Source organism: Oncorhynchus mykiss, chromosome 25, assembly GCF_057628025.1.
Source record: "Oncorhynchus mykiss isolate SJ-2025 chromosome 25, ASM5762802v1, whole genome shotgun sequence".
Classification (NCBI taxonomy): domain Eukaryota; kingdom Metazoa; phylum Chordata; class Actinopteri; order Salmoniformes; family Salmonidae; genus Oncorhynchus; species Oncorhynchus mykiss.
The window spans coordinates 79,139,959-79,157,877 of NC_143046.1; the positions used below are offsets into that span (position 1 = coordinate 79,139,959).

The window sequence follows — 17,919 nt, forward strand, 5'->3', positions numbered from 1 at the left end:
CATTATTTATCAGGACCTGTAAATGCCCCTAAGGCCCCCAAAGTGCTGCAGGAGCTGAGGCGAGAGAGACCATTGAAATGTGTGTTTAAAGGCCCCAAGCCTAACTTAATCGCAAGAGAATGGGCTCCTGAAAGGGCCTCACAAAGTTTTGTTTTTGTAATTATTTACAGATTAAATAGATTAGCTCGAGAGCAATATTACAGTCTGTTCAATGACCGCAAAATTCAATGTAAAAATGGATTCAAGGACAACCAACTAAAATACAAAAGGACTTCTTTGGAACCATAGTGATTTTCATGGTGGTGAATTAGGGGGTGAGGACTTACACTGGGATAGTCTTGTCAGAACATTGTGAATTACTTTATCTGTTAATGCGATGTTGACATTTGAAACATGGACAGTCCAACGCCAACAGAAAGCGAGCCATACATCAAAACAATCCAGGCCTTTCATATTAAAGTCCAGCCAACAGAGAAATTGACTCATAAATCAAGATGTACAGTATAGCACTGTCCAATTCATTGCATGTGGCATGTGGCATGTGGCATGTGGCATACTGTATTTCAAGGCTAGCGGAGTGGGCACTGTTTCAGATATGCATTAGCCATGTTCGGGAAGGAACACAGCGCCGCCCCTCAGGCACGGCCTGCATCTCAAATGGCACTCTATTACCTTACATAGTGCACTACTTTTGACAAGATACCTATGGGCCCTGGTAAAAAAGTAGTGCACTATATAGGGAATAGGGTGCTATTTGATGTGTTCCGTGTGTTCTATGTTCCATGTGTCCTTGAATTCTGTGCATTCCGTAGAAATGTCAGATAACTCCAGTTGGGGTATTCTAGAAGTCCACATTCCCAGTCAAAGCACATTCCTGGGACATGCTAAAATCCCCCTGGGGTCAGGGATTGGCTTGAGTCCAATCCAACTGATAGCTAGGCTTAACAAGAAGGACATTTTAATGAATGGCCTTTTTCTTGTGTCTTTGCAGGCTGAGTGGGAACATAACATTTGGGCTCTCTGACAGTAGGCATCAAATGCAGACAGGTAGACAGGCAGGCAGACAGGTAGACAGACAGGCAGACAGACTGGCAGACAGACTGGAAGATATGCAGGCAGGCAGACAGGCAGGCAAACAGGCCCCTCATATCTCATTCTCTCTCAATTCAATTCAAGGGGCATTAATGGCATGGGAAACATATGTTAACATCGCAAAAGCAAGTGAAGTAGATAATATACAAAAGTGAAATAAACAATAAAAATGAACAGTAAACATTACACTCACAAAAGTTCCAAAAGAAAAAAGACATTACAAATGTCATATTATGTATATACAGTTAAAGTCAAAAGTTTACAAACCTGACTCAGTTACACCAGCTCTGTAAGGAGGAATTGGCCAAAATTCACCCAACTTATTGTGGGAAGCTTGTGGAAGGCTTACCAAAACATTTGACCCAAGTTAAACAATTTAAAGGCAATGCTACCAAATACTAATTGAGTGTATGTAAACTTCTGACCCACTGGGAATGTGATGAAAGAAATAAAAGTGGAAATAAATCATTCTCATTATTTTCTTTTGGCAATAGGTCACAATTTACCAGCTGGCAGAGGGGACTCTTCTCCAGGTTCATCTCTCTGTAGGTGAGGGCTTTGTTATGGAAGGTTTGAGAATCACTTATTTTAGGTGGTTGTAGAATTTAACAGCTCTTTTCTGGATTTTTATAATTAGTGGGAATCGTCACAATTGTGTTCTTTATGCATCATTTGGTGTTTTACATTACATTATACACAGGGTATGTTTTTGCAAACTTCTGCATGCAGAGCCTCAGTTTGGTGTTTGTTCCATTTAGTGAATTCTTTGTTGGTGACTGGACCCCTAACCTCACAACCATAAAGGGCAATGGATTCTATAACTGATTCAAGTAATATCCTAATTGGGATGTCAAATTCGATGTTCCTTTTCATGGCCTAAAAGACCCTTCTTGCCTTGCCTCTCAGATTGTTCACAGCTTTTTGGAAGTTACCTGTGGAGCTGATGTTTAGGACCAGGTAGATATAGTTTTTTTGTGTGCTCTAGGGCAACAGTCTCTCAGTGGAATTTGTATTTTTTGGTCCTGGCAACTGGACTTTTTTTGGAACACCATTAACTGTCAGTGCCCAAGTCTGACATAATCTGTTCAGTGCCTTCGGGAAAGTATTCAGACCCCTTGACTTTTTTCACATTTTGTTACGTTACAGCCTTATTCTAAAATGGATTAAATGAAAAAAATCCTCAGCAATCTACACACAATACCGTTGACAGTTGACAGTTTATTTCAGAGCAAAAAACAAATCATGAGGTCAAAGGAATTGTCCGTAGAGCTCCAAGACAGGATTGTGTTGAGGAAGAAGTTTGGAACCACCAAGACTTCTTAGAGCTGGCCGCCAGGCCAAACTGAGCAGTCAGGGGAGAAGAACTTTGATCAGGGAGGTGATCAAGAACCCGATGGTCACTCTGACAGATCTCTAGAGTTCCTCTGTGGAGATGTGAGAACCTTCCAGAGAGACAATAATCTCTGCAGCACTCCCTCAATCAGCATTTTATGGTAGAGTGGCCAGACGGAAGCCACTCCGCAGTAAAAGGCACATCACAGCCCGCTTGGAGTTTACCGTAAGGGACCTAAATACTCTAAGACCATGAGAAACAAGACTCTATGGTCTGATGAAAACACAATTGAAACATTTGGCCTGAATGCCAAGGTGTCACGTCTGGAGGAAACCTGGCACCATCCCTATAGCGAAGCATGGTGGTGGCAGCATCACGCGGTGGGGATGTTTTTTATAGGCAGTGACTGGGAGACTAGTCAGGATTGAGGGAAATATGAATGGAGCATAGTACAGCAAGATCACTGATGAAAACCTGCTCCAGAGCACTCAGGACCTCAGACTGGACAGAAGGTTAACCTTCCAACAGGACAACGACCGTAACTACACAGCCAAAACATTGCATGCGTGGCTTTGGGACAAGGCTCTGAATGTCCTTGAGTGGCCCTGCCAGAGCCAGAACTTGAACCTGATCGAACATCTCTAAAGAGACCTGAAAATAGTTGTGCAGCAATGCTCCCCATCCAACCTGACAGAGCTTGAGAGGATCTGCAGAGAAGAATGGAAGAAACTTCCCAAATACAGTTGTGCCAAGCTTGTAGCATCACACCCAAGAAGACTCGAGCCTGTTTTAGCTCCCGAAGGTGATTCAACAAAGTACTGAGTAAAGGGTCTGTATGTTTATGTAAATATGATATTTCAACTTTTTTTTATATACATTTCCAAAAATGTCTAAAAACCTGTTTTTGCCTTATCATTATGGGATATTGTGTGTAGATTGATGTGTAGACATTTTTTTTGTCAATTTTATAATAAGGCTGTAACCTAACAACATTTTGAAAAAGTCAAGGGATCTGAATTCTTTCCGAAGGCACTGTAGGTGCTGCAGTAGGCCCTCCTTGGTTGGGGACAGAAGCACCAGATCATCTGCAAACGGTTAACATTTGACTTCAGAGTCTAGTAGGGTGAGGCCGGGTGCTGCAGTCTGTTCTAGTGCTAACTAGTGTTCTACAGTTGTTCTCTCTCTCTCTCTCTCTCTCTCTCTCTCTCTCTCTCTCTCTCTCTCTCTCTAACCCTCCTGTCTCCAGTCTCTCTCCACATCAACGCAAGCGGCACTGGGCTTAGCCGTATTTGTATTATTAATCCACACGCTGGCTGGATCCCTCAAACAAGAAGAGGTATTGTGCTTTTTTTTAATGGAGGGAAAGAAGGAGGAGGGAGTGTATGTGTGTGTGGGGGTACCAGTCACATTTCCCATCACGGTCCATCTTGGCAGAGGTGGGTAGTAATACCCGAGGGCATGATGGTCATCTTTCAACAGGATCCACTAATGAACTGTTTTTATTTGACAGCATGCAATTACCAACTTGGCGATGTCATAAAACTATCCCTCGCTCTCTCCTTCTCCCTGTGACTCATTTTCTCCTCTCCCTCCCTTTTTCTCACCCTTCTAAATTATTTATCTCCAAATTATTCCATCTCTTATCTTATTTTACTAGCAACATCTGAGGTTGAACTCATTCTCTTTGCCAGTTTGTGCATCCACATTTGGAATCAAATGTTTTGCACCTGACAGTATGGATGTTGTCAGATTGCCCATACTAACATTTTAACATAAGCAGTCTGAGAGCAGTCTGTGCCAGAGGAGGCTGGTGAGAGGAGCTATAGGAGGATGGGTTCATTGTAATGGCTGGAATGGTATCAATGGAATGGTACCAAACATCAAATACATGGAAACAACGTGTTTGACTCCGTTCCGATGACTCCATTCCAGACATTTTAATGAGCCCATCCTCCTATAGCTCTTCCCACCAGCCTTTTTGTCTGTGCATGGCACTACATTCCTCCTACTTTATAGAAGGATTCAGATACAGCCTCACATACCAAACATCTGTCAGTGGGTAGAAACACTGACATTTGTTTCATGATCATCTGTAAATGCTGCTAGATATGCTGAATGGTGGGTTTGTTGGGATTGTTGTCCCCCATAATGAAGTCAGGGAGGGGACTGTGGATCTGTCTCTGTCCGTTTGTACGTTAGACACACGTGATATTTATATTTATAGATTTTGACGAAACATACTGTAATTGTAATTTAATGTGAAATAGTTTTATCGCTCCAAAATTTCCCAAGAGGGGAAAGAGGGAAGAAAATGTACAAATTCCAGTGAGCTTATTTTCTAGTCTCAGTACTGTCCCTGCTGCCCTTGAAGTTCTCAAAATGTCAAACAAATGTATTGTCCACTTTTAGCTTGTTTTTATACCACTTCTGACCTTAGACAACACAACCCACTCCAAACCAAACACTATGAAAACCTGCACATAAACACACAAACACGCATGCACGTACACACACACACACACACACACACACACACACACACACACACACACACACACACACACACACACACACACACACACACACACACACACACACACAGAGAAAGCACTACCACACATAAACTTTTTGAATATCCCTCTCCCTACCACAGTTTATGTTGATGATAGATTACCATGCTGTTTACAGGTAGACTAGATTATCATGATGTTTACAAGTGGACTAGTTGATGCCTTTTTTGTCTCCACTCTGAGAGACTTCCAAGGAGTTCAAGGTCCATGGCCAAGCCCTGAGCCTCTCTTATCAGTATGCCGCGCAGCAGAGCAGACAAAACACTTTCATCACAATGCAAAGAATGAGCTCGGAGATGATACTTTGCAAATGTCTATTTTCCACAACGAGGGTGAGATTGGGATCTCCCGCTGGCGGAGAGAGAATGGCCCTCTCTCTGTCTGTTTTTCAACTCTCTCTCTCTCTCTCTCTCTATGTATCTTCTCTCTGTATCTCTCTCTCTGTGCCTCTCTGTATCTCTCTCTATGTATCTATCTCTCTCATTTTCTCTTCCGCCATCTCACTCTCTCTCGCTTTCTCTTTCTCTCTCTCTCTCTAAGAACACAGATAATATTAGGATTATACTTGCTTGTGTCAATGATCATACTGATTAGTGGGGGTTTTTCATTCCGCAGGAACAATGAGTCATCTGGCTGACTTTGAGGTGATCACTGAGCTAGCAGACACATTTTGAGTTTTACAGTGAGTTACCAGACATATATTTAGTTAAACAATGAGTTAGCAGACTCATTTTGAGTTGAACAGTGTATTAGCCCCCCCCCCCCCCCCCCCCCCAGGTGTCGTTTATTTTCCCTGGTGTTTTTATCCCTGTGTTTCCTGTCTCTCTGTGCTCATCTGGTATGTTCAAGTCAAGCAGCGTGTTTTTCCCGTGCTCCTGCTTTTCTATTTTCTTCTTCTAGTCCTCCCGGTTTTGACCTTTGCCTGTTTTTCTGGACTCCATTCCCGCCTGCCTGGCCATTCTGCCTGCCCTGACTTCGAGCCTGCCTGACCATTCTGCCTGCCCTGACCTCGAGCCTGCCTGACCTTTCTGCCTTCCCTGACCTCGAGCCTGCCTGAACATTCTGCCTGCCCTGACTTCGAGCCTGCCTGCCATTCTGTACCTCTCGAACTCTGAACTGGTTTTGACCATTTGCCTGTCCACAACTATTCTCTTGCCTTCCCCTTTTGGATTTTTAATAAACATCTTGGACTCTAACCATCTGCCTCCTGTGTCTGCATCTGGGTCTCGCCTGGTGCCCTTAGCCCATCTTTGAGTTGAACAATGAGTCAGCTGTCTAACTTTGAGTTGAGTCTGCCAGTATGCATAGTCATTTATCTCATGTATGTCACAGTAAAGCTATTTCCAGGACATGGACTAAGTGCGGTTGGGTTCGTTTTTAATTCAATATTGCTACACTATGTTCTACAAAAACGGTTGACTTATTTAAATGGTGGGTTGTCTCTACAGAAAACTTGTACTTGGTTTTGACAGCTACTGTGATATGCATACAGTATTTATTGTTAAAATGTATTCTCTTTTAACCCCTAAACCAAACTCATGCTGAGCTAAATCCCTTACTCTTCATCTGTCAAAATGTAGACTTGTCTTCCCACTTCTTCAAGGTTATATATTTTTAGTTAGCACATGTGCAGACAGCGCACAGAGAGCTGGCCTGTGTTTTGCAAGCTAGCTCATTTGTGTGAGTGTACATTACCTGTACATAAAACTGCTGACTTGACCCCTGTGTCATAATTTACGACACAGTCTGTAAAGCCATGCTAATGGGCACACCCTACCTAAAAGACCATGACTCAAAGAGGCCAACATATGCCATGCCACGTTGTCTGTCGAAGCATTCTAAATGGCACCATAGTACCTATATAGTTCACTAATTTTGATAGGGCTCAAGCTAAAAGTAATGCACTATTTAGTGAAAAGGGTGCCATTTGGGACGTATGCTGTGACTGTGGCATGAACACTCATTTCACTCCATCAAGCGGAAAGGAAAGGGAAGGAAAGAGAAGACCCCCACTGAAAAAACTAATGGGATTACCAGAGCACTCTTACATACCACTCATGGACCCACATTTTTTTCAGCTTAGTTAATTTGTATTTATTGTATGTATTTTATAAGCCCTATGCCAGGGCAGAGCAGGGTCCTGGCAGTGGAAAACCATAGAAGGAGGCTGTGCCAAGCTGTACTCACAGTAATCAGGAACCCCCAGCCAGACAGTATTAGGAACATTCCTGTGATAGCCTGTGTTGACAGTGAGGTCAGATTACTGTACGGTACATCTCTCCAACATTAACTACACACCTCTGCTTTGATCCCTGACAGCCCAGCCATCACTCCGGCTGGTGCCTGGGAGAATTCACTGGAGGTCCGACCGAACGGCCCCGGGATCTAGAGTCCGGGGTCCAGATTCCAGGGTCCAGAGTCCAGGGTCCAGGGTCAAGAGTCCAGGGTCAAGAGTCCAGGGTCAAGGGTTCAGGGTCAAGAGTCCATGTCCAGAGTCCAGGTCCAGAGCCAAAATTTCAGCAATATCTCGATTAATTCATATTGTTTTTGTGGCCATATCATTCCATGGCTGATACAGTGTATACTATGAAAATAGGCTCGTGGTGCAGCCTGTAACTTGGACGGTTGCCTTGCCAACACAAACTGACTCACTTCTTGGAATATTTCAATTTGAAACAATAAATCAGGACAGGGAGCAGCAGCCAGCCAATCTTCCCAGGGTCTGAAACTCAAGCCGTCACATTGTGTGCGTGTTTGTGGCTGGTATGTGTGTGACTGGTGTGCGTGTCGTGTGTGTTTGTGTGTGTGTGTGTAGCTGGTGTGTTGTGTGTGTCTGCGTGCATGCTTGGATGCGCATGTGTGTATTGAGTTTAGGGGGCTCAGAGCGAGGTGTCTCTCTGGATCATATCTGTGCCACTTAATCATGTCTCCCAGCAGCTGAACAAATGGAGATAGATGTTGTTTCCACTTCTGCTCTTATCCCTGTGAGTGTCTTACACACAGGCATGACCAAGCCCAACACATGCGTGTCACAAGATAATCGAGCTGCTGCACATATAAACTACTTCACAAAACATTTGTTTTAAAGGATAGAGTGGAAGTGTGAGCTACCTCAAACAGAGGACAGGATAGCAATAGGAGAGACTGAGGCAGCACGGCGTACACAAGGCTTTTGTGACTTGTGTTCTGACAAGCCCACCCCAGCTAGCACTAACTACATGGCTAACAAGCCCTCCCTGGCTAGCACAAGCTACGTGGCTAACAAGCTCTCTCCGGCTACCACAAACTACGTTTTTAACAAGCCCTCCCTGGCTAGCACAAACTACGTTTTTAACAAGCCCTCCCCAGCTAGCACAAACCACGTGGCTAACAAGCCCTCCCCGACTAGCACAATATACGTGGCTAACAAGCCCTCCCCGGCTAGCACAAACTACGTTTTTAACAAACCCTCCCTGGCTAGCACAAACTACGTTTTTAACAAGCCCTCCCCGGCTAGCACAAACTACGTGGCTAACAAGCCCTCCCCGGCTAGCACAATATACATGGCTAACAAGCCCTCCCCGGCTAGCACAAACTACGTTTTTAACAAACCCTCCCTGGCTAGCACAATATACGTGGCTAACAAGCCCTCCCCAGCTAGCACAAACTGCGTTTTTAACAAACCCTCCCTGGCTAGCACAATATACGTGGCTAACAAGCCCTCCCCGGCTAGCACAAACTACGTGGCTAACAAGCCCTCCCCGGCTACCACAAACTACGTGGCTAACAAGCCCTCCCCGGCTAGCACAAACTACGTGGCTAACATGCCCTCCCCGGCTAGCACAAACTACGTGGCTAACAAGCCCTTCCCGGCTACCACAAACTACGTGGCTAACAAGCCCTCCCCGGCTACCACAAACTACGTGGCTAACAAGCCCTCCCCAGCTAGCACAAACTACAAGGCTAACAAGCAATGCAGTGCATACTCACAGCATACTTTCACAATTTGACCAGTCCAGTTAGATTCAAACTTGGGTACACATACAACCACTAATTTGTAGTTTATACGTATGTGTATAAGTAGTTAATTAGGCCTTTATTATGTCTTATTAGCCATATATTAGTTCTTAATGATTTTCTCATTCAAACATTATATGTCCTGTATAACTGGCCATAGCTGAGCTATAATAAAGGCATAGTAATAGTTAATAAAGAGCAGTGGCAGATAGCCTAGCGGTTAAGAGCGTTTGACCAGTAACCATAAGGACGCCGGTTCGAATCCCTGACCCGACTAAGTGAAAAATGATTAGTGGTTAATATATGTACATACAATTAAAGTGTTGTCCTTGATATTTACACTGTGATATTGGCTTTTATGTGATACTTAACATGACTGAATATTTCTGTCCAGACAACAGAATTTATAGGCTTAGAAAAACAATGATTTTCCCCAAAACATTCTCTGTGGTATGTCATTGCACTGTACATGTGGTTGTGTGTGTGTAAACGTGTATGTGCATTCCAGGTTGCTTGTTTCTTGTGTGTGTATAAATAAATAAAATGACTGAACACTGCAGAAAGAGTGACATTTAACCAACATGCACACCCACATAATGCATCAGATTTCTCAGATGGTGATTTATATTTACATGTTAGTCATTCACCAGACACTCTTATCCAGAGCGACTTACAGTATAGTGACTGCATACATTTTTATACTTTTTCGTATATTTTTTCGTTCTCTATCAACATAATCATCTTCACATGCCATGCGGGGTGTGTAATGTTATGTACATGTTGCTCCCTAACCACTGTCTTCAGCTACAAATCACAATCCAAATGATTACATTGAATGTACTACATGACCTGCCATCATACTAATCTGATGTCGTGATTGTAAGGAGAATAAATTATAGGCTACACAGGTTATTTTGTTCAAATGGGTAAAAAAAATGCACAAAAACGGAACTGGAATAAGTATTGTTCTATTCTTAGCTGCACTATAACCCTCTTATTAAACCACTGAGTGCCACCCACTGCCTGCACCATTACATCATACCCAAGGCTGGACCATTCGTGTGCCACTCTCACAGCTGACAGTTAAATCTCATTGGCTATTCTCAATTCAAAAAAACATTCAACCCTGATGAGAAGAGAAAAGGAGGCCGGAGCGAGACATCCCCGCCAGAGATTTAGTGTCTGTGTGTGTGCTTGTGTGTGTGTACTTGTGTGTGTGTGTGTGTCTGTCTATTTCTATACGTGTTTGCGAGAGAGCCTTAGCAACGGTTTATTTTTCTCGCACTTTTTCCCCCCAGCTCAGTTGAGGTCGATGCTTTGCCTTCTGCCTGATCTGCCGCCAGCGCTAGACCTCTTTAATGTGAAAGACACAAGGTTAGGGGATCCACTTACTAAACAGCAGCAGTCCCCACCAGGTAATCAACTGAGCATGGCATTGCAATTTGACCTGGGTCAACTGGGCCCACACCTCCCCTTTAAGAAAGGAGGAGAAGGCCCTGCGTGTCTGTCCCAAATGGCACCCTACACCCTATTTAGTGCACTACTTTTAACCAGATCACTATGGGCCCTGGTCAAAAGTAGTGCACTATGAAGGGAATAGGGTGTCATTTGGGACGTATCCCATGTAATGAGAGAGGAAATGTTGAGTGACCTAACGCTAATACAGCAGCTCGTCCACATCAGTCGATGGGAATTTGCATGAGATGCTTTCTCTTTAGTGTGGTCTCTACTGATCTTATCATGGCTAACTCCAAATCCTCTTTGTCTCCCAATTTCTTAGTGTTTGTTGTGTCCATTTTTTCTTGCCTGGGAGTACAATATAATATAATGTTATAGTAGATTTATTTAGATTGTTACATATAATTGTTTTAAAGGGATCATTTTGAATCTGTTTTCAGCTAGCCTACAAGCCAGATGTACGTAGGAGTTAGGCCTAACCACTAATTGAGGTTAAATAATTTAACATGCGGAAACGAGGTCTTATCCAAATGGAGCTGATTGGGACCCACTTGGCAGACCTGAACTTTTCCTCTTTTCTTTTTAAGCTTTGTTTCTTGGCAGCACCATGTATAAAAGTAGAATACAAGCCATCATGACCATACTCTGCCAGACCTCCTTGAAATACCAATTAAAGTTAATTTAGTCACATTCTCCTGTTCTTATTCCCCTCCTCCTCTGCCTCTAGTGTGGCTTATATGTTCTTCTGGCCAAGTGCTTTGCAGCAAAACACACTCTTTAGGAGCAAAGCGAGAGATTAATGCTACCATCTTGTAACCAGTTCTGAGTACATGTTCTTGGAAAATCTGAAACACACCAGCTATCAATAACAATGCTACATGTTGCCCAGTTATTACAGAGATAATTCTACATTGATTGGTTTGATCTCCACTCCCGTTCTACAGCGTTGGCTAATGTAGCAAAAGTTCTGTAACTTTCCCAAAAGCTAGATATCTCCTCCACGGGATTTTTAAATGTTCTATCTAACCTGATCATAAGGTGTAAAGACCTACAGTGCCTTGCGAAAGTATTCACCCCTCCTGGAGTTTTTCACATTTTTTGCCTTCCAACCTGGAATTAAAATAGATTTTTGGGGGGGTTATATCATTTGATTTACACAACATGCCTACCACTTTGAATATGCAAAATATGTTTCGTTGTGAAACAAACCAGAAATAAGACGAATAATCTGAAAACGAACTATTCACCCCCTCAAAGTCCATATTTTGTAGAGCCACCTTTTGCATAATTACAACTGCAAGTCTCTTGGGGTATGTCTTTATAAGCTTGGCACATCTAGTCACTTGGGATTTTTGCCCATTCTTCAAGGAAATATTGCACCAGCTCCTTCAAGTTGGATGGGTTCCACTGGTGTACAGCAATCTTTAAGTCATACCACAGATTCTCAATTGGATTGAGGACTGGGCTTTGATTAGGCCATTCCAAGATGTTTAAATCTTTCCCCTTCAACCACTCGAGTGTTGCTTTAGCAGTATGCTTAAGGTCATTGTCCTGCTGGAAGGTGAACCTCTGTCCCAGTCTCAAATATCTGGAAGACTGAAACAGGTTTTCCTCAAGAATATTCTTATATGTAGCGCCATCCATAATTCCTTCAATTCTGACCAGTGTCCCAGTCCCTGCCGATGAAAAACATAACCATGTTTTATTTAAGAAATTGCTTTTTTTCTGGCCACTTTTCTGTAAAGCCCAGCTCCGTGGAGTGTACGGCTTACAGTGGTCCTATGGACAGACACTCCAATCTTCACTGTGGAAGATCTGTGAGTTTTGGTGGGTGGCCCTCTCTTGGCAGGTTTGTTGTGGTGCCATATTCTTTCAATTTATTATTAATGGATTTAATGGTGCTCGAGGGATGTTCAAAGTTTCAGATATTTTCTTATAACCCAACCCTGATCTGTACATCTCCACAACTTTGTCCCTGACCTGTTTGGAGAGCTCCTTGGTCTTCATGGTGCTGCTTTCTTCTTGGTGCCCCTTGCTTCGTGGTGTTGCAGACTCTGGGGCCTTTCAGAAGAGGTATACTGATCATATACTGATATCATGTGACAGATCATGTGACACTTAGATTGCACACAGGTGGACTTTATTTAACTAATTATGTGACGTCTGAAGGTAATTGTTTGCACCAGATCTTATTTAGGGGCTTCATAGCAAAGGGGGGAATACAAACCCAACTTTCCTTTCTCTTGTCCTTTTCCTCCACTGGTTCTCAGGCTTGTATTTACTATTCTACTTTCTCTCCAAGTTACAAAGGGGTTTCATGTATGTTGATTTGTTTGCTTATTCTACTAATACATACATACATTTTTTTTTTTTACTTCACCAATTTGGACTATGTTGTGTATGTCCGTTACATGAAATCCAAATAAAAATCTATTTAAATTGCAGGTTATAATGAAACAAAGTAGTAAAAGCGCCAAGGTGGTGAATACTTTTACAAGGCACTGTAAACATGAGACCAGTATTTTTGCTTCATATAACGATACCTACTCACTACATACTCTATAGAGAAACGCAGAAACTCTCTAAAATTAGGTGAAAATGTATTCAGTCTCATACTCTTCGTTCGTGTAGTCGTCTGTACGTTTTAGAGATCTGCTGAGGGGTAGGAAAATCTGCCCAAAAATAACTAAACACGGTAAGCAGGACACGAGGACAAGGCACTTGGTGAACAGCTAACTTGAGAACCCCCCCAATAACATCCCATGCCCTGATATTGTTCACAGTCTGGGAGTTGAAGACCCCAAGCTACTGCTTAGCCTCAATACGTCTCCCCTCATTTGTGTAAGAGAATACCCCTGGAACCATCCAGGACTTGCTCTCACTTTCATTTTCCTACATAGTGTTGTTGCTGCATATTTTAGCTCTACCCTGGGGCTGGAAGCCACTTTAAACTGTCTCCAAAGCCAGGGAAACCAGCATCCAACCAGCCCTGCAGCCCAGGGAGAGGAGATCTACAGATATACTTCACTATGAGTCTTGCAGTCATTAGGTACCCAATGACTGCACTGTCAATGGTCATGTTCAGTATGTGTGTGTGTGTGTGTGTGTGTGTGTGTGTGTGTGTGTGTGTGTGTGTGTGTGTGTGTGTGTGTGTGTGTGTGTGTGTGTGTGTGTGTGTGTGTGTGTGTGTGTGTGTGTGTGTGTGTGTGTGTGTGTGTGTGTGTGTGTGTTCATGCGTGCATGTTTGTTTCCAGTGTTTTATCTCTCCACAAACCCAGCGGCATTTGCCACCTGTCCACAGCGACCCGGCCAGCAGTGAAGCTGGTATGTCAGCAGTCTGCCACTGTCACATGTCTCGCAACATAACAATCCACAGTGACTTTTGTGACTTAAGCGAAGCATAAACCCTAGAAGGGATTGTTGCTTTTGTCAACATACAGAGTAGTAGCAAACATAAATGCATTTTCATCACATTATAAATGGCTTGGAGCCATAGGATCCATTTTAAACAGTGACTTATTTTTTGTAAAAAACCATTTTCAGAACTTCTTCAGGCACTAGATATAACTTAAATGTCGAACTCTAAAACAACAACTGCTGCTAAAAGTTTGCATTCTATTCTATCTAATTTTTGTTGAAAAATATTAAATATGCAAACAACGTTATAAATTACCTAGATTGTTTTATATTGCATTAACATAATTAAATTAAAGAAATAATTGGCTCACCAAGAAAGCGCATTTGACTTGTTTTGCGTTGATTTAGCTTAATCAGAAAATACATCAAGAGATTTTGTATTATTTTAAGATATTCTGCCTTTAAGTAAAAAAAAGGATCTGCCAGTGCATTAAGATCAAATAACTTGAAATGAGATTAATGATCTTACACCACTTGTGTAAAGCTTTTAACATATTTTATATATATATAAAATATTTTTTAAATAAGAAAAATGATCTGCTAGTGCACTAAGATTATTTACCTTGGTAAAAGGGCAAGTCAATGCATTCTAATGGTAAAATATATCTACAGTAGGTAAGATTTTAAAAAATTGCAGTGTAGTTTTCATTGTTATCTTTCACAAGTTCTGAGATGTATTTCTTCACAAAATGGACCATATGAATTTGACTATTCCTCTGAACAGCTCTGTCCAGGATGTAATGATTGAGGTAGTATGTGAATTAATTCATCAATGTCAGTAAATAGAACTGCAGGGCAAACAGCTAAACCGAGGCACTGATGGGATAGAAACCATTACTGTGGTTTCACCTGCGATCAATACACTGTAAAACACAAGTGGATGGCTGCAAACACAATAGGAAAGCAGAGATGTGCAATACACACGTACAAAGGCACACATACACACACACACGAGAGGCATTGTAGTGAAGCCCCACCCAATTATACTTTAATTTGATTTATATTCTGATGAATGAAGCAACTAATGTAACAATGTGATCTGGTTCTGTCAGTGTTGTTTTGAATCTTTTATTCGCAGCTACAAATTCCCAGTAGTGGAGAAACGGTGAACCGCTTCAGGGATTTCATGGACGGACGTCCGTCAGTAGTTATTCTGACTTCTTGTTCAGATTCAAAGAACTAACATCAATCCATTAGATCAGACTAGATGACATCCATGTGTTTTCAGTGAATTACATGTTGTGGTAGCACAGTATTTTACACTACTGTTTCCAATAGGCGATTGTATGATAGTAAGGGTACTCAAATGTGCAACTACATGGCAACCCAGAACCAAATGGTGTAGTAGTCAAGCAGTGCTTGATTAAACAAGCAAATCATTTATATGTTAATACTGTGTAATTACAATTTTAATAAGTATTCTGTCTGTAATTACCTAGTAATTATTTAAGTAATTCATCATTTTTGCATTAAATAAAATAAAATACCGCAATATAAATTCACTCAACCAAATAAATAAAGTGACAGTATCATACTGTATTTCCAATAGATTTCCTTACAATATACTAAGACACATTTGCAGAAGTGCAGTATGTGTTCACAATGTGTCTTTGGGATATAATAAATGACAGCCCAGCAAGAATTCAAACCATCTATAAAACTACTCTTACATGTATATGAGCACTTTCAGCTTCAGTTCTTCCTTGTACTATACACATTTTACATTTGATCTCAATATAACTTTGAATATAACTTTCAAAATAACTTTGAATATGGTTTCTCATTTCACATTTGATCTCAACTTTGAATATAACTGAACATATTTTTGTTGTTCATTGTCTGCTCATAGCCTACTACTATTTAACCTCTAGGGAAATTGTCTTAAACATCAACATAATACATTTTATTTATTGCCCAGCCTTAAGTGCATGCAGCAGCAATTTAACAGTGCCCCGTAGGTACACAGTCATTACAGCAGGTAATTAGGAGACTGGCTCTATACCTTCTCTAGCGCTGCTGATTGGTACACAGTCAGGGAACCTGAATTCCTGGGGTCTCACGGTCCTCTGCGGTGTTTCCCAGTCCCCGTCCTGAACGGATGACTTGTAAACGTTCAGAGAGAGAGTGGGATACCCGGGGCACTGCTCAGCGGCACAGGCGACTTCTCAGTGAGATCAACACCTCAGCCTTTCCTTCTCTTCCACTGGTGTAACTTAACCCTCTCCATCCCTACCTCCGTCAACTCCCCCTCAGCCCTGGACCAGCCCTCTATAGGCAGGCAACCTACATCCAGTTGGATTCTCAACTTCCTTTTTATTTAACCTATAAGCCCAGCTACGATGAGCTCACAGACACAGTATGCCTATAGTAGGGTCGGGTTTCCAGGCCTCTTGAAGGAAGGAGAGCCTGGGGAACACCATAGAACAAAAGCGAGAGAGGAGAAATAGAGAGTGGCCAGGATGGTTGAGGAGTCAGGAGACTGAGGTTGGCTGGGTAGTACAGCGACCCCCTCTCTCCACTGTCTCTCACGGATGAAGACCATGTGATGATCCATCCGACATGCTAAAACTCCCCAGGCTTTAGAACTGAACCACAGCCTCCTCAGAGATAGATCAAGGAAGGGTAAACGCTATTCTCGAGAACAATGAGTGGTTCCCAAAAAAGAGGAAGAGAAGCTTGTAGTGGAAAGGTTTTATGAGGTCAAAGTGAACCATTTATTATGTAGCTAGCTATGGTGTCTGTATTGGTTAGAAGGGGCTCTCCGCAGGTTCATTACAGTGTGATGTATTTAGAAGGGTCTCTCCACAGGTTCATTGCAGTGTGATGTATTTAGAAGGGGCTCTCCACAGATTCATTACAGTGTGATGTATTTAGAAGGGGCTCTCCACAGATTCATTACAGTGTGATGTATTTAGAAGGGGCTCTCCACAGGTTCATTGCAGTGTGATGTATTTAGAAGGGGCTCTCCACAGATTCATTACAGTGTGATGTATTTAGAAGGGGCTCTCCACAGATTCATTACAGTGTGATGTATTTAGAAGGGGCTCTCGACAGGTTCATTACAGTGTGATGTATTTAGAAGGGGCTCTCCACAGGTTCATTACAGTGTGATGTATTTAGAAGGGGCTCTCCACAGATTCATTACAGTGTGATGTATTTAGAAGGGGCTCTCCACAGATTCATTACAGTGTGATGTATTTAGAAGGGGCTCTCCACAGATTCATTACAGTGTGATGTATTTAGAAGGGGCTCTCCACAGATTCATTACACAATGCAGAGCTAAAAAGTAAGAACATTTGCAAATGTCAGTGTGCAGGTGTACGTGGTAGTTGAGGCAACGTGTACATGTAGGTTGGAGTTACAGTGACTTGGCAATCAGGATAGATAATAAACAGACTAGCAGCAGCATATGTGGAAAGAGTGTGTGTGTGTGTGTGTGTGTGTGTGTGTGTGTGTGTGTGTGTGTGTGTGTGTGTGTGTGTGTGTGTGTGTGAGAGAGAGAGAGACAGAGATCAGTGTAAGAAAAACAGTTAAAAAAAGGGTCAATTAACGGTCCTCTTATATGACTTGCAATGACCTATTTCTACATCATGTGTCTAATCAGAATGCTGTGGAACACATCTGCGTTGCATCGTTAACAGTAATGACATCATCTCATAACCTCTCCCAGTACCGACGGTAATGGAACTGTTTGGAGAACGCTAGCTAGTCATTATGCTGTATGCATAACATAGAAAACTCCAGCCCCAAACTCCAAAGGGTTACGCCGTAGAAGTGAATTTGCTGCAGTTTCCTAAAACTTTGGATTTACTGTTTGCCAAACCAACCTATTTACACGAGTCCTTTTTGAGTCCGTGTTGCGAAACTCATTATCTTGTTAGTAGTTGTGGTACAGAGAAAATGTATGTTTTTTCTTTATGGAAAATCACTGTATATCTGTAGTGTACAGGGATTAACTGTAATTCAAATCAACAGGAATGGACGGTGAAGGCAATCTGCCCTAGAATCTCTCCTCTTGGTGTTTATGCTGCTTGGCCCCAATTCCGGCCCCGA

At 42.3% G+C, this 17,919-nt stretch overlaps 1 protein-coding gene across 1 annotated transcript in view; it reads right to left on the reverse strand.

Moving 5' to 3' along the window:
- LOC110505810 (leucine-rich repeat transmembrane protein FLRT2) overlaps window positions 1–16,153 on the reverse strand; it is a 54,618-nt gene extending 38,465 nt beyond the window's left edge. Inside the window, exon 1 of the mRNA XM_090219345.1 lies at window positions 15,869–16,153. The gene's annotated coding sequence lies outside the window, so the exon portion shown is untranslated. The remainder of the gene's footprint in view (window positions 1–15,868) is intronic.
- Between the last annotated feature and the right edge of the window lie 1,766 nt (window positions 16,154–17,919).